This window comes from Neofelis nebulosa, chromosome 5, assembly GCF_028018385.1.
Source record: "Neofelis nebulosa isolate mNeoNeb1 chromosome 5, mNeoNeb1.pri, whole genome shotgun sequence".
Classification (NCBI taxonomy): domain Eukaryota; kingdom Metazoa; phylum Chordata; class Mammalia; order Carnivora; family Felidae; genus Neofelis; species Neofelis nebulosa.
In genome coordinates, this window is record NC_080786.1 from 148,511,634 (window position 1) to 148,537,161 (window position 25,528).

Genomic DNA, 25,528 nt, shown 5'->3' on the forward strand with positions numbered 1-25,528 from the left:
TCTAAGAGAAGAATTCTATTATAGTATGATGATGATATTATGATACGCATGATGGATAAGAAAAATGGCTATAAAGTAAAGACTTGATGTTGTATCCGTGATGTGTCTATTACAACTGATGAACCTACATTGACAACAGGTGTGATTTTTGCTGCTCTATTTGTACTAACCATTTGGGTCAGGCCAACCTGCCAAGGAACTACTGGCCAAAGGGGCTGATCGGCAGGAAGGACCATGCAGGCAAAGTCACTTCACTCAAGATGCTGTGAATCCCAGATGGAGGTATGCGAGCTTTGAGTTTGGCTGCCTAGTGCCACTGTGAGATGCCCACCTCGAGGAGATGACCTGGCATCTTTCTTCAATGGAGCTGCCATATTAGAAGGCTCTGGGACTCCTCTCTGCTTCCAACGCTGACAGTTGAGTGACAGCAGAGAGGCAAGCCACAGGAAGGCAGTGGCCCAGCTTGTTCCCCTACACCAGCAGTGTCTGGAGTTGGGGTGGAGGGTCAGAGAGTCTTCTAGTTGGGGTTCGATGTATGGGGTTTCTATGCAAGATTCTGTTTGAAGAAGGTTTCCATAGTAAAAACAATTTTAGTGGTTTTAAAACCACAAACTTACATAACCCCTAAGATTTTCTTCCGTCTGTGACACGGTATCACTTTACAATCCTATAGAACTCCAGTGCTCCAGCAGTCTCGGACAGGGTAGCTTCTCTGAAAAGCACTCTAATGCTATTTATGGCTTGCAGCAGCCATTTTACCCTCTAAACTCCTAAAGAGTATTCTCACTGAATTACCTTTCTGTTCCCCCAAAGCTGCGTGCTTGGTGCTGGGGAGACCATGACCTTGGGGCTAGCTAAGGAGTAAAATAGCCTGTCCATCTGCTTGCCCTCCCAGGCCTTGGCTAGGCTTCCAGGAAAGGCCCAGGGTTATTTCTCAGAGTGACTGCTTACCAAAAACTCTGCCAGCAGCTGAAAATTCTCTATATTGTAGTGTAGTGTGTATTAGAGAATACTATAGTATACTATAGAATACTATAGAATAGTATAGTATACTATAGAATACTATAGAATAGTATAGTATCGAATAGCTTAGCATAGTATAGAATACTATAGTATAGTATAGTATAGTATAGTATAGTATAGTATAGAATACTGTAGTAAAGAATAATACAGAATAGAATAGAATAGAATAGAATAGAACAGAATAGGGTCGTGTAGTATGATTAGTATAGTATAGTATAGTATACAGGTGAGGGAAAACTGAGTCTTGGATTAGTTGAAAGCTTGGATGGCCTCCCAAGAATGCTGGGGTAGAACAATCTGGATTTAGTCCTTAGGCCTGGGATCAAAGGTACAGTTTGTTATCATTCCAGGATTTATGGTGGAACAGTACCTACCTCCATGGGATATCACCATGGATGTAAAGCATAAAGAGTCACAGGTTATTTTAATGTTAAATTTTGATCTTTTTTTTTTCTGGTAAAATGGAAGTCTCTTTCAGATTATGTACACTTACACATATAAAACTTTCAGAACAATGCCTGCTCCATAGCCTAATAAATGCTAATAACATATTCTCCAGCCTTAAGGTGTTTTTTGCCTGGGTTGATGAGGTGTAGTTGTAGGCAGAATTCAGTGTTCAGGTTGGCTTCAAATGATTTCCAGGTAGAGGAATTGAAAAGCCTTAAGTATTTCCTCCATAGCCAGCTTATGTCTTCCTGGCCTAATAAATGGGAATCTCGATAAATATTTTACTGTATTGATTCATTTAGATGGAGTGGGAGTCACTAAGCAGTGGAATAAGTTTCCAACGCAGTCCTCAAGCAAATATTTTAGAAAGGGCCCCTTGCCCTTAATTCATGTCAAAATATATTCAGAAACCCTCCCACCCTGTCTCTTGCCAAAACTCAAAGGCTGCCTTGGAGATATTTATGCCCCTTGGGAGAATCTGCCAGTGTGCAGTTGTCTTTACTGGGTAGTGAGAATACCGCAGCCCCTCCGTGTCGCCAGCTCTGGTTCAGACAGACGGGCCTGTCTTCTGCCTCCGGGACTCCTGGGTCTCCGCCAGATCCTGGGGTGAGCTGAGGAGCGCGGGCAGGGTGGGGGGGACTGCTTGGGGCTGCAAGATGAATGGTTTCATCAGTTTGACAGGGGAGGAGGGAGATGGGCTTTGGGGCTTGCAAAACATCACATCTTGGCAAAAATGCTTTGAGAAACAGGAGATTCCTGGAAAGCAATAATGCTGACAGCGGAGAGCGAGTCCGGGGCCTGCCAGAAAGTGGAGCGGAGCTTTGGTTTAGATGCCGAAGAGGTGCTGAGTCTGAGAACAGGCTGGCCTCTCCTGCTGTCTGCGGGCCTGTTTCGGCCACAGGCACTGCTGTCAGCTCCCCGTTTTTCTGGAAATTGTACGGTCCACGCAGCATCCTCATATCTGCATTTGGAAAAACTTGCCTCTGCGTCAGTCAGAACGGGGCTCGCCCTGGGCACGGCTGGTTGGCATCTAAATCTGGTCCCCGCGTCAGGCTGTGCCCTCCACCTCCGGGGCCTCCCTCCTGCCTGCGATCAACCTGGTCTTTTCCCTTCCGGGCTCAGCTCAGGTGCCACGTTCTCCCCAGGTCTTCCTCATCCGGGCCCCCGGCCTTCCCCTCCTCCTAACACAGGGCTCCACCTCTCAGTACTTGTTCACAAACAGCAGTGTTTCTCTAGATGTCGGTGTCTTTTTTTCCTTTTGGAGTGGATTTCCTGAAATGTTTCGGCTCATCGGTCGTGAGGATCAAAACAGTTCTCTTCAAACAGCTGTTTGAAGCCTCCAGGAGGCTCTGGCTGGTGCCTCGGCCCCTCTCCATGTGGGTCCCCCCCATCGGCCTCCTCTATCCTGTGAGATTACAGGCCCTCAGGGCCGGCCTGCATCTGCTGCTCGGACCCCCAGCAGACACACAGGAGCAGCGCTGACACTAACACGATGTCTGTTGCCTGAGGTGTGTGAATTCTTGGGGAAAAGAATCTTCTCTGAAGGCTGGGGGGCCACCGTTATAAGCCGGAGTAGCTGATCTGCATTCCCAGTGAAAGGCACCTGGTGACCTCCCATGACCAAGGCGGATGGGTGACCACATAGGTGAGGATAGGGATCTATCAGTTCCTAATTTCAGACACTTCCTTTGAATGAACTTTCTACCAGAACTGTGACCCAGAAGCGGCTGACTTCTCTTGTCTCCAGCCCTGCAGTTTGCAAGGAATGTAATAGGGGATGGCCTGGCCAATCGGCAAGGAACGGCGGGTGGGGAGGGGGTGCCTCCTGTGCTGTGTGACTGTCACAGACTGAACTGTGTCCCCTCCAAAAATCCTAACTATCCATACCTCAGAGTGTACTGGAGATGAGCCCTTTAAAGAGGTGATTAAGGTAAGGAGGTCATATGGGTGGGCCCTGATCCCATCTGCCTGGGGTCCTTAAATGAGATTAGGATACAGATGCACAAAGGAAAGGCCATGTGAAGAAACCAGATGACAGCTGCCTACAAGTCATGGAGAGAGGCCTCGGAAGAACCAAACCCTGTCAACACCTTGATCTTGGGCTTCCGGCCTCCGGAACTGTGAGAGAGTATATTTCTGTTGCTGTCTGTAGTACTTTGTCACCGCAGTCCTAGTGGGCTAAGACAGTGACATACACATGTGTCAACATGAACAGTCCTGACCTGTCTTCAACAATCACATCCTGAAAGGTCTGTAAACAACACAACGGCAGTTCGCCTCAAACTTGCGCTCTTCCTGGCCTCTCAGGGGCTGTGATGCTAGGGGGAGAATTGCAGAACGAAAACCTACAACCTGAGTGTTTATGATCTGGTGTGGGGACCAGGGTAAATGCACCCTTGTTCTATGTGCCAGACTCTGCCTAGGGACAAAGATCAGAGACCAGAGGAGGCTTGGACCAGGTGCTGGGGATGTGGAGCCACTTTGTCCTTAAGATGAGCTGGTTGGGGCACCTCGGGGGCTCGGTCGGTTAAGCGTTTGCCTTTGGCTCAGGTCATGATCTCATGGTTTGTGAGTTTGAGCCCCGCATCGTGCTCTGTGCTGACAGCTCAGAGCCTGGAGCCTGCTTCGGATTCTGTATCTCCCTCTCTCTCTGTCCCTCCCCCATTCTCTCTCTCTGTCTCTATCTCTCTCAAATAAGCATGAAGAAGAAGAAGAAGAAGAAGAAGAAGAAGAAGAAGAAGAAGAAGAAGAAAGGATGAGCTGGACTTGGTCGATGGTAGAAAAAGGGTGTCTGGGAGGCCACAAAACCCTGTGTGGCTCCAGGAGTCCCCGGACACAGACAGGAAAACCTTGGGCAGCCCCAGAGTGAAGCAGGCCTGGGGACTGATCGCCGGGGTAGATTTCCCAAGGCTTCTGCTGAGAGCTTCCTGAGGCTGAGAACTGGACATTGTGACTCCATTCATGAGGTCCGGGGGGAGGCACTGAGTCTCACTGATGTTTCTTTCCTCGCCTGTGGCCTCTGTAGGAGCTCAGCCTGGAGCTCACCCCAGAGTGAACAGTTTGTGGCCCTAAGCACATCACTGACAGTTTCAAAGATGGCTGATGCAAAGATTGAGGCAATTTATTTTAATTGGAAACCTCTAGATGCATTTCCGGTGCTGATATTCCCCAGATGACCCCGTTGGTGGACTGGAAGCTAAACAAGAAAATGTGTGTGTTTCAGAAAACCTGATGATTTGAGTTTCAGACAAGCCCCCTCCCCGAGTTCTGCATGTGTTAATGTGCAGATGAAAGGCCCCGGGTGACTTGGATCTACAGAAACTGTCAATTCTAAAAGGCCTTCTTTTGGTCTTAAAAGGTGTCCTTGAAATTACTCCCAGGTTTTGGCCCCAACTGACTTTGCAGTCAAATATAATTGGCGGAGTTTAGAGCACAGCTGTGTGGATTTTGAAGCTGCCTTTGAGAGTTCCCTGCTGGCGAGTGATCTCAATGGCGACACGTATAGAGATACCAGCCAGAGTACAAGAGGAAGGGAAATGGGGTGCCTTTTGGAAGACGGTGTCACAAGGGAGCCCAGGCAGCACAGGAACCTGGAGCTGGTTCCACGCAGCCAGGCCAGATCTGCAGGGCTCGGATTGTTCTCCTCTCCCCCGGCCCCACACCTTCCAGCACCTTCGATGAGCACCTGTCTCTGCAGATGGCTGGTGGGCTAGAGGTGTCTGCGGCCATGAGCGGAGAAAGCTAAGTGCCAGGCGGCCATAGATTTTCAATGCCACGCAGAGACCTGCTGGTGGCACGTTATTCCGCACGCTGGCTTTGATGCCCTGTCAGCACCTCAGCGTCAAAGTCATCAAGCTTGGACACATAGTCTCTTCCCCCAGGTGGCTTTTCCTCCTGCATTCCTTGTTCCCGTCAATAACGCCACCAGCTTCCTGGCCACGTGCTCAGAAATGCTGGGCTCCTCTTGCATGTGTCCCGAGTCACTGAACCGCTGTCCTGTTCCAGATCCCACCCTCCCACTCCGTCTCCTCCCTTCTAGCTCACTCCCTACTGCCTCTCTGTTGGAGACTCTCCAGCCTTCTAACTGGTTTCCTCACCTCTCATTTCTCCTCCGAGTCTACCAGTTCTTGATTTCCATATGCGTTCAAATCTTGGAGGTTTTTAAGGTACTGATTCCTGGGCCCCTGCCTTAGAGACTCTGATTGTGGTTGTGGGACGTGGCCTGAGGATCTGACATGGATTCTGACCTGTGCCTGAGGGATTCTGATCCAGTTGGCAGGGGACCACATTTTGAGGAGTTCTGCTTTCACCTTTTGGGCCCTGGTGGTCAGGGAAGTCTTCCTGTGGCCTGTCATGAGGCCACTCCTCAGCTCAAAACTATCTAAGGCCCCCCAGTGGCTCAAGCACAACCTTCTGGGGCAGGCTTTCAGAGCCTCCTGTGTATCCACCCCCAAAAGACGTCTGGCTTCATTTCCCACTCTCCCCATGAACTATGTCATCCAACTCAGTGGATTTCAAACTTTTTAGGAGAATCAATTAGGGGCACCTGGGTGGCTCAGTTGGTTGAGGGACCAACTCTTGATTTCAGCTCAGGTGGTGATCCCAGAGTTGTGGGATCAAGCCCCACGTTAAGCCCCATGTCAAGCTCCGTGCTGAAAGCGGAGCCTGCTTGGGATGCTCTCCTTCTCTCCATCTGCCCCTCTTCCCCACTCACACTCACTCTCTTACTTTCTCTCTCCAAAAAAAAAAAAAAAAGAGAGAGAGAGAGAGAGAGAGAGAGAATCAATTAAAATAACTATGTAATTAGTGCAGAGTCAGTGTTTAATATGAAATTCTAACTCTAACCTACAAGTGGAAAAGGGACCAAAGATTTTTTTTTTTTTTAATTATAGAGGGCACATATGTAAAATTAGGAAAATTCAATTATTTACTGTGTTTTGGGAAGAGCATAGTACTGGAATTCTTCAAATTTATGTGAGTAGTACTTGGGCCTCATTCTTAGGGTAGTGCAAATCTGGGGTGTAGAGTTTGGGGCCTAACTAACCCAGGCTATTTGTTTTTGTGTCTCGTGTCAACCAAGAATGTGGCGGTGAGCCAGGTGGCAGTGCAGGGCTTTGGAAAGACACTTCAAACTATTCCTTCTGCCCCCAACACTCAGGTTATGATGGGCCTCAGGCCTACGGTGGACCATTTAGTAGATGACAGTGGTTAACACAGAAGCAGTTCATGGCTCCAAATTATCCCCTCAGCTTCCATTCTCTCTCAGATTCAATCTGTTCTTCATAAAATCTAGAATTAACTTCTGAATCAAGAATCTTATTGAAACACTTCCCTGCAATAGTCTTCCTTTGACTCTCCACTACCCACTGGTTTTGGGGTAGGGTCCACCCCCTAGGTGAGGCCCTTTATGGCTTCCTCACTGACCATTTCCCTCAAAAATATCCTAAATGCTACAGCCACGCAGAACTGTTTGTTCTCAACTTTGGATGCCTTCATGCCTCAGAACATCCTTTTTTCCTTCTGCGTGGAGGGTTCTTTCTTTTTCTTCTTTGCAACCATCTTCTTTTTCTTTAGTACTCAACTGAAATATAACCACCTATGAGAAGCCTTTTCAATTTCCTTCAGAGAAATTAAAATGCTTTTTCCCCTTGGCTTCTATGGTACTCCCTGTGTACCCCTACCACAGAGTTCTGTAAATAAATATTTGTGTTAATATTGCTTTCTCCCGTAAGTTAATACCTCCTCGGTATTCAGGACTTGGCCCAAATGTCATTTCTTCAAATACCTAGGTCTAAGTAAGGCTCCATTTTTTGCTAAGCTCTTTCATAGACCTGAATATTTCCTTAAGGGTCCATATCTCTGTAACTTTATGTTCATGAGTGAGATTACCTGTTTAGTACCTCTCTCCCCTCTAGACTATAAGCATCAAGAGGGCAGATACTGGCTTTGTCACTGAATCCTCAGTAGGTATCACAGTATGGTTGGCACATAGTAGGAGCTCAATAAATAGTCTTTAATGAAAGAATGAATGGTTGAAGAGCTCCTCCTCTGGGTACCAAGGGAATTAGCAAATCCCTTCTTCTGGAGCTACCTTCCTCATTAGATGGAGTCCTTTTGGTTATAGTTTTTTAAAATAAGTTTCATCATAAAGGGTTTATTGGAAGTTTCCTTGGCATGTCGTGTGATTCAGGGAGGAGTTGAAAAGTCAACCCAAAGAAGATGGGAACTAGGCTGCCCTACTGATGTCAACCTCAGGAGTTACTAGGCCTTTCCTGCAGAACATTGCTATTAATGTGGTTAGTTCCCATCTCCTGGTGTCTGTTACCCTCATTCAAATTCCAAATTCCCAGAATAAAGAAGTTGATTGGCCCATTTAAGTGAGGGATGGGTCCTCTTCCCCAGTCAGCTCTGCAAGTTCATGCGGTATAAACAGGGCGACCAGTACACCATTTCTGGAGTTCCCAGAGAAAAGAGGGATCCCCATGAGCAAAGGACAGAGTTACTGAAGCAGGTGTTCACTTTGGTCTTCTGATTCATCTCTAATATTGTTTCTTCTCTCCTTCTCCTCACTCCCTTATGTGATGTATATTGGCGGTAGCAGAGTCCCTAGGGTACAGAACTGGAAGAAATGACCATGACGGAATGAAGGGGAGGAATGAACATCAGTTGGAGTTTGGGAACCCTCTGAACAGTGCACCTTGAGCATTACTTTCTGTGTCAGTTAAGATAATGGTAGCTCCTATAAAACCGATACCAAGAATGTACTAGGGCTTAAACACCATAGAAACTTCTTTCTTGCTCTCCTACACTCTCACATACATTCCTGATCTGTTGGTACCTCTTTTCCAAGAAGTGACTCAGGGACCCAAGCTCCTTCCATGTTGTGGTTTGTCCATATTCAGTTTACAGAAGCTTGCCAAGGCCACTGCATATGTCGTGTCAGTGGAGTGAGAAGCGTGAGGAGGATTGGACCTGGAAATGATACCTAACACTCCCGCTCACGTCCATGGACTAGAACTTTGTCACGTGCCACATCTAATTCCAAGGGAGGCTGGGGACTGGAGTGAGTTTGTGAGCCCCTGAAGAAAAGGAATTCAGTTTGAGAAGCTCCTAGTCCATCTGCTAACTGTTATCTGGACATGACTTGGTTGTCTCTCCTGGAGAGTGGATGAGTATGCCTTTGTGCCTGTGTGTTCTGCAGCGTGCTACCCAGGGTCATATCAGGATGCACAGGAAGACTGGTATGTGTCGGTGTTTGGCAGTTAAGGTGTGGACCTTCTGGGGACTTGTCCAGCTACATGGTGATTTCCCTCTTTCTAGAAATTGTCCCCTTAATCTATAAGATTGGTCCCCATTTGTCTTGCTGATACTACATGACCATAATTGGTTGGCATAGGATTAGACACCCGACTGGCCAATCAAAGCCTCTCATTTGGGAATTTGAAATTAGATCAGAAACTGAATCTTGGAGGTTGGCTGTGGAGTCATCTTCATAGCAATCTCTTGGGTGAAGACCCTCAACCCCCTGTAGGGAAGGCCCTGAACGGGCTGGGCCCTGGCTTTCCCATGGCAAACTGCTCATGGCTCCCTTGGCTGGAGGGATCTCTACCATCAAAACTTTTTTTTTTGTCTGAGTAATTCAAATTGGTGGCTACTTCTCGCAACCAAAATAATTTTAATCAGTAAAGAAATTTAATTTTTATCTTGGACAAATCACTTTAACAGCCATGGATTTCTCTGGGTGCCTAGGTGGCTCAGTCAGTTGAGTGTCCAACTCTTGGTTTTGGCTCAGGTCATGAGCTCATGGTTTGTAGGTTCAAACCCCATGTGGGGCCCAGTACTGGCAGCATGGAGCCTGCTTGGGATTCTCTCTCTCCCTCTCTTTCTGCCCCTCCCCTGCTCACTCTCTCTGTCTCTCTCTCAAAATAAATAAATTATCTTTAAAAAAAACCAGCCACAGATTTCTCATTTGTAAGTTGAAGATAATTTTTATCTGCCCTGCCTATCCAGACTTTTTTTTAAAATTAATTAATTAATTTTGAGAGAGCGAGGGACCACAAGCAGGGGAGGGGCAGAGAGAAGGAGAATCAGAATCCTAAGCAGCTTCTGCATCATCAGCACAGAGCCTGATGCGCCGCTTGAACTCACGAACCATGAGATTATGACCTGAGCCAAGACCAAGAGTTGGATGCTCAACTGACTGAGCCACCCAGGAGCCCCTCTCAGGACTTTTAAATGGAATAAACTGAAAACCCATACAAATATAAGTGGGGCTATTTGTCTATAGCAGGCCGAGTTTTAAGAGCTTTTTTCCATGTACAAAATAGAAGGTTTTCTTTCTTTTTTAACCTTACTTTAATTGCTTTATGGTCAATTTCTCTCACATGCAGGAAATCACCATAGTTAGAGGTTTACTTTTCTTTTCTTTTGCTAGATACTTAATACTTTGATTATTTCTGACACTGAAATTACCCATGCTTTGCCTTTGCCAAACCAAAACCAATTTTTGCATTATTATTGCTCTTTGGAGCTGTATTAAAAAATGCTGTTTGAGAGTCTGAATTGGACAGTTATTCTCAACCCATCACACCCAATGTCCTCTTTTTATGCTACCTCTCATACCCCTGTACTTTTCCAGAATGAAATTATATTAGTTTGTATAACAAATGAACTGGGGGGCTGCCATAACAAAGTATCATAGACCTCACAGCTTAAATATCAGAAAGTTTTTTCTCATAGTCCTGAAGACAGGAAGTCAAAGACCAAGATGTCAACAGGGTTGATTCCTTCTAAGGGCCTTGAGGGAAGGGTCTGTTCCAGGCCCTCTTCCTTCACATATAGCTGGCCATCTTCTCCCTGTGTCTCTTTATATTGTCTTCCTTCTATGCATGCCTGTGTCCAAATTTCCCCTTTCAATAAGGGCACCAGTCATATTGGATTAGAACCCACTCTGATGACCTAATTATAATTTGATTCTTTCCATAAAGACCTTATTTCCAAATAAATTTGTATTCTGAGGTTCTGGAGGTTAGAACTTCAACATAGGAATTTGGATGCTTGTAGGGGGAGGTGACACAATTCAGCCCATAACAGAAATGAATCTAATCTCTGTACATGCATTGTATTATATTTTTTTATTTTTTTAAATGTTTATTTTTGAAAGAGAGAGAGAGAGCACAAGAGAGGGAGGGGCAGAGAGAGAGGGAGACAGAGGATCCAAAGTAGGCTCCATGCTGTCAGCACAGAGCCTGATGCAGGGCTCAAACCCACAAACTATGAGATCATGACCCAAGCCAAAGCCAGATGCTTCACCAATGGAGCCACGCAGACACCCTGCATACATGCATTATATTTTCAATGGTCAACATAGGGGTGCCTGGGTGGCTCAGTTGGTAAGCATCCAACTCTTGGTTTTGGCTCAGGTCATGATCTCACGGTCATGGAATTGAGCCCTGTGTCAGGCTCCACACTGAGGATGGAGCCTGCTTGGGATTCTCTCTCTCCTCTCACTCTGCCCCTCCCCTGCTCACACACTCTCTTTCTAAATAAATAAATAAATAAACATGAAAAAAATTAAATGATCAATATAATGCTCTGACTTAAAAAGATATGGGAAGTAATTTATAGCAAGATAGTATGTTTCCACAGATAAATGCTCAGGCAGGAGTAAGGTAGAAAATGTAATGCTCAAGTCAGATTCTTGGGTGTCTGCACAGCCTTTCTATGAAAGCAGCAGATAAGAATGCAGCCTGCCTCAGGTGAGCTGTGCTGGCAACTCAAATACCATGGGGCACTGTCATTGGTGACATGGTGTCCCAAATAGTGACTGACTCTTTACAAAGTACAGTCTTCCCTCAATTTATATGGGAGTCTCATTCCAGGGAATTCAGCATATTTAGAACCTTGCAAGAAATACTTTGTGTTTTTTTTTTTTTATCTATGGGAAGCTCTGGTGGAACATTTGGAAGTTGGCAGGATGTGGGATAACTCTTTACTGCAGGGGACTGTCCCAGGCATTGCAGAATGTTGAGTATTCTTGGCTTCCACCAAATAAATATCAGTGGGACACCCCTGGCCATTGAGACAAAAGTACCATACAAAGTTTTACAATAGTTGACACACTGAGAACTGTGAGAGGAGAGAGAAGTTCAAATAGCCCAAGGAGAGTTATTGCCAAGGTGAGGGATGAGAGGCAATGGGGTGCACCATGTGCCATGCTGAAGGGACCATGTCTGTTTCCAACCAGACACTGGCATCCCTGATCAAGAGGGGCAGGACAGAAAACATCAACCAGTGCTCTCCTATCTGTGATCTTGTATGCCTGATTGCAACTTGGAAGTCCCAACTCTTCTTTATTACAGTAGTATGTTCAGGGCCCAGCCTAGTGCTTGGCACATAGCAGGCACCCAATGTTTGCTGGGTATTGTTGAATGGCATTCTTTTTTTTTTTTTAAGTTTATTTATTTATTTATTTAGTGTGTGTGTGTGTGTGTGTGTGTGTGTGTGTAAGAGAGAGAGAGAGAAAGAGGGAGCGAGGGAGGAGCAGAGAGAGAGGGAGAGAGGGAATCCCAAGCAGGCCCTGAGCTGTCAGCACAGAACCTGACATGGGGCTCAATCTCAGGAACTGTGAGATCATGATCTGAGCCGAGATCAAGAGTCAGACGCTTAACCAACTGAGCCACCTGGATGCCCTTGAATGCAATTTTTAAAGTAGAGTTGGATGAGTCGATGTGAGAAAATTCACATATGTATTTTATGTTTGTTCATTTACATATGCATTCGAACAGTTGTTGAACCAAGAGTTGACATGGTGTTAATTCCTGGAAAAACCCACCAGCAAGAGACAGTCCCTGATTTTAGCATGTGCAGTCTAATGAGGGAGAGAGACCCATATGCAGGTCCATTCCAATATGGCGCCAGTCAAGTGTTACATATGGTGGGAACCTGAAAAGAGGGGTGCTCCACCCAGGATGGGGTGAAGGGTGGGATAAGGGAATTCTGGTAATTATCAGGGGTGACTGAGGGTGCCCCAGGGAGTGATGTGCTGCTGGGCTACTACTTTCTTTCTCAGTAGGGACAGAAGATAGTGGGGAAATAGAAAGGGAACCCCAGTTTTGCAGATAGAAGATAGGTCATGGGATAAGGAGCTAGAGATGCCACTTGTGCCCCATTACAGGTCCTGGTCCCCCCCAAACTTCACCCCACACCTGTAATTCTCAGAGCCTCTTCACCCCAGTTACACCCTCTTTCCTCTTCTTTTGTCATTCTTCCTAACTCTGTTTTCTGGTGTAAGCTCTGCCTTGAGCAGAAGACGACAAATATATTCAAGGGTGGTGGATTCTGGGGGCTCAGTCTGCCTAGACTTTGAAGAAACCAATCCTTTTGGAAGTAGCAACAGGCTCCTGGCCCCCCAGAACAATCCCCCAGGCCCATCTCTCTGGAGCTCCTACCTATAAAGGTGCTGTTACAATGTCCTCTACCTCTGCTGCCCATCCCCCTCCCATCTGTCCTCTCCTAACTTGTCCATGCTCCCAGCTGGGTTCACCATCATGGTGTTTTCATCCATGTCCAACCTTCTGAGAAGCAGCTCTGGATTCTGGCTAAAATATGGGGATGGAGACATGCTTAAATGAACTCCTAATGGCGACAAGAAGAATTGAATTAAACAAAAAAGCTTCTGAGTGGGGTCCAGAGCCTCAATAAAACATCTTTGTGCTGGAATTCGGAAGAAGACTTTGATGAAGGAATGATGAAGGGAACAAATGGGAAAAACGTGGTCCCTGCTCACCCTCTGTGAGTCTGAAGGCAGCGGAAACACTTCCAGGCATCATTTCTAGCCAAGGAAAGAGGCTAAGCAGTTTTCTGGAGCCAAAGACTGCCAGGAGTAATAAGAAAACCCTTTAAGTGAGCTCTCTCCATCTGTTTAGTTTCTCATGCTGAAAAAAGAAGAAAAAATATAAATAAATGATTCAGAGAAATGTCATATGCAATTACCTCCACCAGGGAAAAATAAACAAGACTTCACTTCATTAGGAAGATTCTCACATGGAAGATTCTGGTGGTCTTCCACATGATGAGCTTCCAAAGTTTGGTTGCTCAGACTCAACTTCCGCCCAAACTTGACTCCAGCAGCCAGGGTGATCTAGTGCACTGGACATCTCCCTGTCTGCTCAATCAAATTGTCCAGAGATGAAATCCAGTTGAAGGGAGTATCTGGGTAAACTGGAAGATGAGGGGTCAATAAGGCCCTGGCCTGTCAAATATGGTGGTAGGATGGTGGGAGCTTACTCTGTGAGCACCCACACCAGCCTTCCATTGATTTCACCACCAGTTGTGCTAACCAACTGCCAATGGTGCTAACCAATGGCTTCCTTGGGATCATTGAGAGCAAATTACAGCATGGCCCTACTTGGCAAACACAGTAATGTGCCATGCCCTTGGGGCTGACTCTGCCCAACAACATCAGAACAGGAGAAAGTCAATTTGGACCTTTAACTTTAAAATTGATTTAACTTCAAAATAGCAAGAGTGTTTGCTCTTAGCCTGCAGCTAGCCTTGTAAGTCTCCAGCAGGGCCAGGAAAGCTGGTCATTCAACAATGCTCATAAAAGCAATGTCCTTCTAAAATTCTCTCTGCAGAGCACTGAGCCCAGGGTCTTATGTGCTCGGATCTTCAGTGAACAAGATTCATAGAAGGTGAGTGGTAAGTAGGGACTGCTTCTGCACAGAGATCTCTGTCCCTACTGACATCTGAGCAGATGACCACACCCCCAGGTTTTCAGAAAAAACCAAGGCCATGTACACCAGCAACCTCAACTTTTCTGTTCCATGCATCTTGGTTTCTTGAAAGCTTTCCTTCCTTCTCCCCCCACCCCAACCCATTCTCTTTTATCTCAGAGAAAGCAAGAAGGGTGTATATCTTCATCTCTCGGCACATGAGACCCTAACCTCCATCTTGGTCACATCTACTCCTTTCTCATTTGGAATCTTTCTCCAATAATTTATTTTACTTCTTAAATTTCTCCTTCTCTGCTGCCTTCTTCATCTTTGTCTACAAATGTCTTTGGCTTTCCTTCACACCTTAAATTTGGCTTGTCTAAAAATGCGGTTATTCCGTACTTCACAAAACCCACCCATCCTCCCAGTGGGAGACCATTCTCCCAAGCAGCTGAGACCAAACTTTGGAGTGATTTTTGATTCATCTGCCTTCCTTGTGTAACTCTTGCATTCAGTCCTTCTTTTCCATTATCACTGCAACAAACCCAGTTCAGACCCTTACTGTGTCACATTGGGCATAGAAATAATGATGGCTGTTTCTTAAGGGTTTGTTATCTGCCGTGCACCAGGCTGCCTGCTTTATATGCATGAGCTCCCTCTTCACACCAATGTTATGAAGCACCTGCTATTATCCACTTTTTTCAAGTGGGCAAACTGAGGCTTAAGTAACTTGCCCAGGGTCAGTATAGCTGACAAATGGAAGAGTCGGAATTCACAGGCAGGTCTGCTGGCCCCACAGCTTGAGTTCTGAACTGTGATGCTAGGCTCACAATTGTGGTTGATTCTTCAAAGGTCTCACAAACACACAGGGCTTCCTGTGCTTCCTCTAGTCTACCTTCTTCCTTGTTACCAGAGTGATCTCCCTAATGTGCCACTGGGAATGCGTCTTCCCCTGCTCACAATTTCTCACTGGCTCTTCACTGCCTGCAGGATACAGTCCAAACCCCTTAGCTTGATAGTCAAAGTCCCAGCCCCACCTGGAGGCTTACACCTGCCCTTATTCTCTCCTTGTAGCTCTTTTTACTGCCATCTTCTCTTGGCTCCAAAGTCCAGTGCAAATGTGACCTCCTCCATGGAACGTTTTCTGGCCACACTAACTGGAGCGGTTATTGTCTTTGCTTAAACTCACCTTGTGCTTTATTTGGGCCCCTTCCATGGTGCTCGTGATCTAGACTAATTCACAGTACCATGATTTGCATACTGCTTTATTATATTCTTGAGGTCAGGGATATGTCTGGGTTTTCAAAAAAAATTTTTTTTTTAATATATTTATTTATTTTGAGAGGGAGAGAGACAATGCATGCATGTCGGGGAGGAGCAGAGAGAGGGAGAGACAGAATTCCAAGCAGGCTCCGGGCTGTCAGTGCAGAGCCAGATGGAGGGCTCAAACCCACGAACCATGCGTGAGATCATGACCTGAGCCGAGATCAAGAGTCAGAGGCTTAACTGACTGAGCCACTCAGGCACCCCATATGTCTGTTTATTTTGGCAACCCTTACAACATCTGTCAAAATGTCTCACACAAAGGGAAGGTATTACTTAAGGTAACACTGGCTGCTGTGATAGCTACCCCGCAAATATTGGTGGCTTGACACAATGAACATTTATTTCTGAATCTTGTAAAGTTCAGTTGACGATGGGTGGTGGGAATGGCGCTGTGCTCCACATGGTCATTCTGGGGGAAAGAGACCCCTCCATCTTCAACATGTGGCTTCCAACTTTGCTCTGGGCACTGACAGCCAGATGACAGATGTAGTAACAGAGAATAAAGGGAGAAAGATGGCAGGTGTCGGGGGTGGGGGGTGGGTTGCATGGCCCGGGCCTGGAAGTGACACATTCCATTGGCTGAAACTCAGTCTCGTGGCCATAGAAGCCATAAGGAAGATAGGAGATTAGGCATTGTGTGCTAGGAAGGAGAAGAAATGGGGTGGGACGGTAGCTATCCAGGTTATATTTGTGAAATGAATAATTAATACGTTGCTATGTATTTATCAGGGAAGTGGGTTAAGAATGATGGTCTCTAAAGCATGACACACACACACACTCCAGCGTGCACAAGGTGATCTATTGGGACAAGGAGAAGGATATTAGAGCATCTTTTTAAAAATCTAAAATAATAAGAAGGAACTTCAGCATCGCTGACATTCAGCCTGTGAAATGACGCTGGTGCCTCCATTTGGTGCTGGTGTCGGATCTTCCCGTGTCCCATCCAACGTGCGAGAGTCATCTTGAGGGAAGAGTAGACTTCCCCTGTATGTGCAGGCTAACAGCAGGCCCTGCATTCATTCATTCATTTTAGCCCAGGGAGGTCTGACAAATGCAAATCATGTGAGCTAAGTCAAGTGGCTTTATGGCTTATATTATCTTGTTTTTAACGAAACCGGTCCTCACAAAGTGAACAAGTGGCTTTCAGTGTACTTCCAGATTAATCGCCGGGTGCAGATAATACTGGTGATAAAAGCAGTGGTGAACCATTAGAAAAATGTCAAGGTTGACCCTCCGATGCAAGCCCTTTGGCGGCCACAGTATGAGGCAAAACATTGATAATCTAATCAGTTCTGGCAATGAGTGACCCCCTCCTCCGCAAATCTGAAAGGCCCACAAAAACTGCTTGAAATAGGAATTACGTCATCTACCATTAACAGTGAAATCCAAGCTAAATGGATATTGTAACCAGGGTATCAACTGAAGCTCGTACGAAGCCAAAACTATGTGCGAAACATTTAAAAACTTATTATCTGGAATATCAAGTAAATGTCTACAATTTGTTTTGAATGTTCAGAGCGATTTACTTAATCCATTGCTTTGCAAACATCACAATAAATTTAATGATAAACATTTGGAAGCCCCTAAAGCCTTATTTAAGTTTCTTATTGAATGGTCACTTTCTTATTCAATAGTAAATGGGGAAAAAAAGCTACATACTATGGAGGAAACACTTGTGACTCCCGTTGTGGGGACAACTGCGGAACAATAATGCCCGGAACACAAACCGGCAAGCAAATGAAAATGTGTTCCTTTGTCGGCACACACACTTGGAAGGTGCCTTGAAAACATCACTGAAGATTTAACGGAATAAGTACCGGGAGAAATTAGACAGTGTGGGAGGCTTACTCTGCAGTTGGGTTGTAGTACAGATGCTTCTAACATGTCTCAGCCTCCAGAATTCCCCAATTCTACTCAGTAATGAAATACATCCAGGACGACTTTCTCCGTGAACGTCTAGAGAAAGGTGGCCTGGAGAAGATATTGTTAATGCGAAGTGACTTCTGTAACCAGAACAATGTTGTAGGAGACGACAGCATCAGTGTCACGCTTGATGAGGCAGCTCATTTGACCCGCATATAAAAGGAATCCCAGGGGAGCCCTATGGAGACAGATCCAAAGGTGATTTTCATTTACGACTTCCTTCACAGGCAGGCGAGCCCTAGGAAGGGGTTGTTGCTGCCTTGAAGGAAGAGTTTTAGAGGATGACACTGATGAAGCTAATTTTCAAAACAAAATATAGCAGTTAAACACACACACACACACACACACACACACACACACACAGGAGCGCCTGGGTGGCTCAGTCAGTTAAGATCATGGTCATGATCTCATGGGTTGTGAGTTCAAGCCCCGCCTCGGGCTCTGCACTGACAGTGTGGAGCCTGTTTGGGATTCTCTCTCTGCCCCTCTGCCACTCACTCTCATTCTCTCTCTGTCAAAACAAATAAATAAAAACTTTAAAAAGCACAGAAAAAGGCTTTAAAATACGAGAGACAAGGGGCGCGTGTGGGTGGCTCAGTGGGTTGAGCATCCGACTTCCACTCAGGTCATGATCTTGAGGTTCGTGAGTTTGAGCCCTGGGTGGGGCTCTGTGCTGACAGCTCAGAGCCTGGATCTTGCTTTGGGTTCTGTGTCTCCCTCTCTCTCTGCCCCTCCCCCACTCAGGCTGACTCTCGCATGCTCTCTCTCTCTCTCTCTCTCAAAAAAAAAAAACATTAAAAAATTTAAAAATAAAGAAATAAAATATGTGAGGTTCTTTGGACCATTCTGTAATGGAAGGGGGAGTATTATGAACATGTTTTGTATTGCACAGAGGTTACTGGTTATCTTTCATAAAATAACTTAGAAGTATTTGTACAATTTAGAGAGGAGGCATCCGGTTGCTTTGACCATAAGATTAGTGTTGCAAATTCAGGCGGTTTTCTGCAGCCTGTGGCTCTCAGTGGTTTGCTATCTGGCAGAGATTTCTGAAGCAATAAATCAACATAATCTCTAAAGGTAAAGATGATACTTTACCTTCGAGTAAGAAAGTTACCGATTCTCCAGAGTAAATCATGCTATGGAGAAAGCAGTTTGAAAACAGATGTTTGGAAATATTCCAGGACTGTGTAGTATTGTTGTTGAAAATGATGTGTTCACTATAAAAACTCCTATCTGCACATTTTTTAATAATGGAAACTTTTTTTTAACCTGTTCCAAAATCTTCCAGAGGTAGTATTTCAGTGAGCTTTTAACCTGTTGGTTTAAAATATTAAAAAGCCAATGCCTTCTGTTTAGATTGCAGGAAAATTCTATTACGTCAGTTAAAAGAAAACTAGTGCCATTTCAAGAAAGACGTCATGGTTGGGGGGAAGGAGGAAACAGTGAGCATCCTGACACAGTAAAGTACGAACAGACACACACACCTTCCATTTGGTTCTCTCAGATTGCAGCAGTAACTTTTTTTAGCCATGCCAGCCAGTAAAACCGTGCCTCTAAAGACGGGCTTTGTTGGCGTGCCTGGGCGGCTCAGCCAGCTGAGCACCAACTCTGGCTCAGGTCATGATCTCATGGTTCGTGAGTTCGAGCCCCACATCGGGCTCTGTGCTGACAGTACAGAGCCTACTTTGGATCCTGTATCCCCCTCTCTTTCAGCCCCTCTCCTGCTTCCTCTATTTCTCTCTCTCAAAAATAAATAAAACTTTTTTAAAAAACAGGCTTTGTTGTTTCACAAAGTATAAAGCTAAGTCTTTCAAAACTAATGAAGTATATTACTCACCTCTCTCTCATTAAAGATATATTTTTAAGTGTCCTTCACTGTTGGTCCATATTCTATGAGAGACGAAGGGCAATGCTTCATTCAGTTTCTAAAAGTCTTCTAAACATGTGACCATGACTCTTCCTGGCATCGCTCATCAGGTGACACAGGGTCACGAGCAATAGCAGTTTCTGAGTGATTGGAGGAATTCGAATGATGATTGGGGTTCAAATCGAGATAAGAAGGTGTCATTTAAAAAAAGCCACCCATTGGGGAAAAAAAACTCACTAAAGGGTAAAAAAAAAAAGAAATTGCACATCCATTGGACCTTGAAAATGGTCAATTACATGCTTTGTTGAATGAATGAATTTGTATCTTGGCAAAAATAAAGACCTGGGCCCAGACTAAGGTATACCAATGGAGCAAGGGAATTTCTTTACATGTTTTCCATTTTTTACTTCTTTGTCTCATGCTTAGTCATGGTGTGTGTGTTTTAGTTCTGTATGTCAAGTCTCTCTTGTCCAATGTAGTCATGAAGGGTACTAGAAGGAGGGTAATATGATATTAGGATAACTCAATGAATTGTAGAATTTTAGATCTCAGGCAAAATTAGAAGTGACCTAGCCCTGATGAGTGCTTTCCAAGATTAAATCCTTACAAGTTTTCAAAAAAATGAAAACTAAAGACGATGTTCATGTGTGAGCAAAAAAATAAAATAAAATAAAATAAAATAAAATAAAATATAGAATAAAAAAATAAAGCCATCCATTGGAACTAGAGTGTATTGTGCTAAGCGAAATAAGTCCCTCAGAGAAAGACAGATATCATATGATTACATTCATATGTGGAATTTGAGAAACCCAACAGATGAACATAGGCAAAGGGAAGGAAAAATAAGATAAAAACAGAGGCAGGCAAACCATAAGAGACTCTTAAATACAGAGAAGAAACTGAGAGTTGCTAGAGGGGTGGTGGATGGGGGGATGGGCTAGATGAACGATGGGCATTAAAGAGGGTACTTTTTAGGATGTGCACTGGGTGTTACATGTAAGTGATGAATCACTGGGTTCTACTCCTGAAGCCAAGACCACACTGTATGTTATCTAACTTGAGTTAAAAAAAAAAAAAAAAAGCCATCCACTGTTTTACCTGTGCTGAATTAGCATTTGAATAATGCCTGGATTGGTAGATGAGGTGGTTAAGGGGAAAAACTCAGCAATGCCTCCTTCACCCATTCAACATTGTTTTTAATGCTTATTTATTTTTGAGAGAGAAAGAGAGAAAGAGGAAGGGACAAAGAGAGAGAGACCGAGACAGAATCCAAAGCAGACTCCAGGCTCTGAGTTGTCAGCGCAGAGCTCCACACGGGGCTCAAACTCACGAACCCTGAGATCATGACCTGAGCCAAAGTCTGTTGCTTAACTAACTGAGCCACTCAGGGGTCCCCACCCATTCAACATTTATTGGTTCTCCGCCACCTAAGCAGACACCGCAGGTACAAAGACACCTAAGTCAAGGGCCTGCCCTCAAAGAACACAGAGCCCAGGTTCCACAGGTGACTGAACTTGACAGTTATGCCACCATGCTGGCGACTAAGTGTCTTGTCTCCTCCCCATTCCCCGCCCCGGCCCCGCCTGCCTTTTCTCAGTGAAGATTCTTTGAGAAAATGATATAACTCCATCTCTCTTCCAGTTCCTGCTGTTGTATTCTTGGTTTCCTGAGAAGAGCTAAAGAAAGTTCTGTCGTTCTAGATCTGGAAACTTTGCCCTAACTCATTGAGGATCTTCTAATACTTCAGTTAGTCCCATATGCTTTCAACCTGCATCTTTTTATAATCTGGGGATTTGTATTTCCTGGCTCTTTTGTCATTTTGCTCACAGTTCCTTATTAAAATCCCAGCCTGAAGCTGTTGACGGCTCCCTCTTATCTTTCTTTGGTAGGAAAATAGGGTGACACATTCAATTGACATTAAGGGGCATGATAATACACAACTGTGATTTATGAGCAATGACTGTGTTCTTGGTAGCGAGCTGAGCCCTTTTACACACATTATTTAGTTTTTTTTAAGGTTTATTCATTTTCCAGAGACAGAGAGACAGAGTGTGAGCGGGGGAAGGGCAGAGAGAGAGGGAGACACAGAATCCGAAACAGGCTCCAGGCTCGGAGCTGTCAGCACAGAGCCCGACACGGGGCCTGAACTCACGGACGGTGAGATCATGACCTGAGCTGAATCGGAAGTTCAACCGACTGAGCCACCCGGGTGTCCCTATATACATTATTAAATTTAATCTTCACTTTGACCTTTGGACCTCACTGGGAAAACTTCAGCTCAGAGAGTTATCTTCTGGCCCAAAATTACGCAGCTGGAAAGTCATAGCCTATGTCTGTGGGACTCCAAAACCCACAGTCTAACCACAATACTACCCCATCTTTCCTCTTCAATGACACACCAGTCTTAACATGTAACACTTACATTAGCTAAATCAGCCAACAAATACTGTCATTAAGAGGTGCTTCCAGAATTCCCTCCCATCCAACTGATGGGTCTCAGTTTTGCGATTCAAATGTTCAGGAAAATAGGCTTCAGTTTTACAAACTCTGCCCTTCACATTACTGTTAGACCCCAAGGGGCTGTGACCCCCTCTCCATCTACTTGTTCCCATTTCCCTGTATACCCTTTGCTCTGGCCACACCAATCTATTTTCATTGCTGAGTTGGGCCACGCCACTCCTTGATGTCCAGGCTCTACAGTGGCAGAACTTGCTGTCTCTAGCACACTCCATTTTCTTCCTTGCCTGTTTCTTGAACCCTTTTCATCCTCAAGACCTAGCTCAAGGGCCCTGTCCTCTCTGAGAATGTCCCAGAGACTGATTCCATCCAGTTGTCAGTACAGTGGCCCATCCTTCTCTGTGACCCCACATCTCTGTTAGAATACACTGCCCATGGTGCAGCCGATCTGGAAAGCAGTGTGGAGGTTCCTCAGAAAATTAAAAATAGACCTACCCTATGACCCAGCAATAGCACTGCTAGGAATTTACCCAAGGGATACAGGAGTACTGATGCATAGGGGCACTTGTACCCCAATGTTTATAGCAGCACTCTCAACAATAGCCAAATTATGGAAAGAGCCTAAATGTCCATCAACTGATGAATGGATAAAGAAATTGTGGTTTAGGGCGCCTGGGTGGCGCAGTTGGTTAAGCGTCCGACTTCAGCCAGGTCACGATCTCACAGTCTGTGAGTTCGAGCCCCGCGTCAGGCTCTGGGCTGATGGCTCGGAGCCTGGAGCCTGTTTCCGATTCTGTGTCTCCCTCTCTCTCTGCTCCTCCCCGTTCATGCTCTGTCTCTCTCTGTCCCAAAAATAAATAAAAAACGTTGAAAAAAAAAATTAAAAAAAAAAGAAATTGTGGTTTATATACACAATGGAATACTACGTGGCAATGAGAAAGAATGAAATATGGCCTTTTGTAGCAACGTGGATAGAACTGGAGAATGTGATGCTAAGTGAAATAAACCATACAGAGAAAGACAGATACCATATGGTTTCACTCTTATGTGGATCCTGAGAAACTTAACAGAAACCCATGGGGGAAGGGAAGGAAAAAAAAAAAAAAAAAAAGAGGTTAGAGTGGGAGAGAGAGCCAAAGCATAAGAGACTGTTAAAAACTGAGAACAAACTGAGGGTTGATGGGGGGTGGGAGGGAGGGGAGGGTGGGTGATGGGTATCGAGGAGGGCACCTTTTGGGATGAGCACTGGGTGTTGTATGGAAACCAATTTGACAATAAACTTCATATATTGAAAAAAAAAAAAAAAAAAGAATACACTGCCCATCACCCTGCTATACAGAGACTGGCTGTGCCTGTTCAGCATTTCATTCCCAGTGCCTACCTAGCACGGTATCTGGCCCTGACAGGTAATCAGTGTCATTTGAATGAATGAATGGAAAGTACGAAATGGGGGGAGGGATGGAAGAATCTGGGAAGTCTCCTGGCCACCTCTGTGGCTGGAATGGCTATGTTTCCAGAACTTTGCACAAACACTTAAGTATAATTCAGCCAGCCAGGGTGAGTGGCGTGGCTTGGAAGAAGGAGAAGAAGAGGAGAGAGATCTTCCCCAAGCATCCGCCCAGTGCTGAGACCCCCCCACAACTTGGCCTGGTCCCCTAAGCTCAACCCAAAGCCAGGAATTCCAGAAAACATCCTAGTCCTCTCTATGTGGCTTCAGCCCAAAACAACAAGACGGTTGTTTTTAGGATCTGGGACAGTGGGAAAAAATACAGGAGAAAAGTGAGCTGATCACACACCTAAAAGTAACGGTTGCCTGGGGCAGAATGGCAAGCTCATTGCTCGTCAAGCAAAATACTGTGGGCAAGAACCACAACGGTGGGGCGCTTGGGTGGCTCAGCTGGTTAAACGTCTGACTTCGGCTCAGGTCATGATCTCACAGTTCGTGGGTTCGAGACCTGTGTTCAGCTCTGTGCTGACAGCTCAGAGCCTGGAGCCTGCTTGGGATTCTAAGTCTACCTCTCTCTCTGCCCCTCCCCCTCTCACATGCATTCTCTCTCTCTCTCTCTCTCTCTCTCAAAAATAAACATAAAAAAAAAAAAAGAGAAGTGCAGAAAGCAGGGAGTATTAGGTTCCTACCGCTGCTGTAACAAATTATCACAAACTCAGTGGCTTAACACAACATCAGTGTATTGCCTTACAGTTCTGGAGTTCAAAACTCCAGAATCAGTTTCACTAGGCTAAATGTAAGATGTTGGTAGGGCTGCATTTCTTCTGGAGGCACCAGGGGAGAATCTGTTTCCTTTCCCTTTTCCAGCTTGCAAGGGCTGCCCACATTCCTAGGTTCATGGCCTCTTCTCCATCTTCAAATTGTATCAGTCCTTTTCTGCTTCTACCCTTATATATTCTCTCTCTCATTCTGATCCTTCTGCCTTTCTCTTATTAGGACCCCTTTGATTATATTGGGCCCACTGGTATTATCTTGGAGAATCTCCCCATCTTAGGATCATTAATGTAATCCCATTTGCAAATTCTCTTTACCATGTAGGTAACATTTTTGTTCCCATAGTTTCCTGGGATGAGGATGTGGACATCATCAAGGGACCATTATTTAGCCAATCACGGGGGTAGGTTCAGGAGTTTGTGTTCTAGTTCCCCAAATAACTTTTTTAACTTTTTTTTTTTTTTTTTAGTAAAAGTAAGAACAGACTAACAAAATGAATACAGCCCTCCATATAAAAGAAAACAAATCAGGAGCGCCTGGGTGGCTCAGTTGGTTAAACCTCTGACTCTTGGTTTCAGCTCAGGTCATGATCTCACAGCTTCACGTGTTCGAGCCCCACTCTGTGCTGACAGTGCGTAGCCTGCTTGGGATTCTCTCTCTCTCTCTCCCTCTTTCTCTGCCTGTCCCCTACTTGCGCTGTCTCTGTCTCTCTCACAGTAAATAAACTTTTTAAAAAAATTAAAAAACAAAAGAAAATATATCAGTTAAATATTTATTTTGGCTTACTTCTGAACAAAGCAGAGAAAAATTCACTTAATGTATAAATAATAAAACTAACATTGGTTGAACTGCAACTTTTCCATTGACTAGCTGTGACCTTGGGTGAGTTATTTAATTTTTCTAACCCTAGATTTTCTACTGAAACAGAAATACCAATACCTACTTTCCCCGTTAAAAAATGAGAGGTTTTATGACCATACAAAACATAAAGAATAATCCCATTCCTTCAACCCTACTATGTCTTAATTCCACTAATAAAAAAATATAAAAATGCATATCCATTTGACTCAAAAGTCAGAGATGCATACAAAAATGTAGAGGGCCTAGCCAACTTCATGACTTGGCCAGAACTACAGCAGATATACTCAGTGAGATTGAACACAAAATAGGAGCATTCTCAAGAACATTTCCTGATATTTTGGGGCACCTGGGTGGCTCAGTCAGTTAAATGTATGACTTTGGCTCAGGTCATGATCTCACAGTTTGTGAATTCAAGCCCCACGTCAGGCTGTGCACTGTCATTGCAGAACCTGGAGCCTGCTTTGGATTCTGTGACTCCCTCTCTCTCTGCCCCTACTCACGCTTATGCTCTCTCTCTCTCTCTGTCTCTGTCTCTCTGTCTGTCTCTCAAAAATAAACAGTAAAAAAAAAATTTTAATAAAAAATAAAAAATTTATTTCCAGCTTTATTGAGATATAGTAGCATACAGCATCATGTAAATTTAAGGTGCACAATGAGTCGACTTGATATACTGCAAATAATTACCAC

At 44.9% G+C, this 25,528-nt stretch overlaps 1 protein-coding gene across 2 annotated transcripts in view; it reads left to right on the forward strand.

The window, feature by feature from the left end:
* The window catches only part of KCNE2 (potassium voltage-gated channel subfamily E regulatory subunit 2), a 179,476-nt gene that overhangs the window by 92,345 nt on the left and 61,603 nt on the right, over positions 1-25,528 (forward strand). The window contains exon 1 of one of the 2 annotated variants that reach the window (XM_058731914.1): positions 8,092-8,711. The exons of the other annotated variant lie outside the window; for it this stretch is intronic. The gene's annotated coding sequence lies outside the window, so the exon portion shown is untranslated. Of the gene's footprint in view, positions 1-8,091; positions 8,712-25,528 lie in introns of those variants that run through there. 2 annotated transcript variants of the gene reach the window in all.